Source organism: Aplysia californica, unplaced genomic scaffold (genome assembly GCF_000002075.1).
Source record: "Aplysia californica isolate F4 #8 unplaced genomic scaffold, AplCal3.0 scaffold01188, whole genome shotgun sequence".
In the NCBI taxonomy this organism is placed as follows: domain Eukaryota; kingdom Metazoa; phylum Mollusca; class Gastropoda; order Aplysiida; family Aplysiidae; genus Aplysia; species Aplysia californica.
Window position 1 is genome coordinate 140,886 of NW_004798458.1, and position 408 is coordinate 141,293.

Genomic DNA, 408 nt, shown 5'->3' on the forward strand with positions numbered 1-408 from the left:
GATACTCTAGGAAGCTGTCTTCTTTGACCCCGTCTGCCAGATCCAATAAGGGCTCGGCAGGATAAAACATCCATGAAGACAGACAGAGATATTTGAAAAAATAAAGTGCAGAACGCAAGAATGGAATTAACATCTTTCGCGCATGAGGCACAGTTCCTAACCACTGTGCCACAACACACCTCATTTAAGAAACCAGACCTTAGATTTCAATATGAATCTCTGTCAGGACTTCGCTAAAGGATAAAATGGTATAGTGTCCTTGGGAAAGGTACTTTACACTTATTTCCCACTTGGCTCGGTCCTTCCGGAGATGGACGTTAAATTCGGAGGTCCCACCTCTTAACTATAACCCAACAGCATTGATTGGAGCGTAAAATATACCATTTCATTTTTAGAAAATTTGGGGGG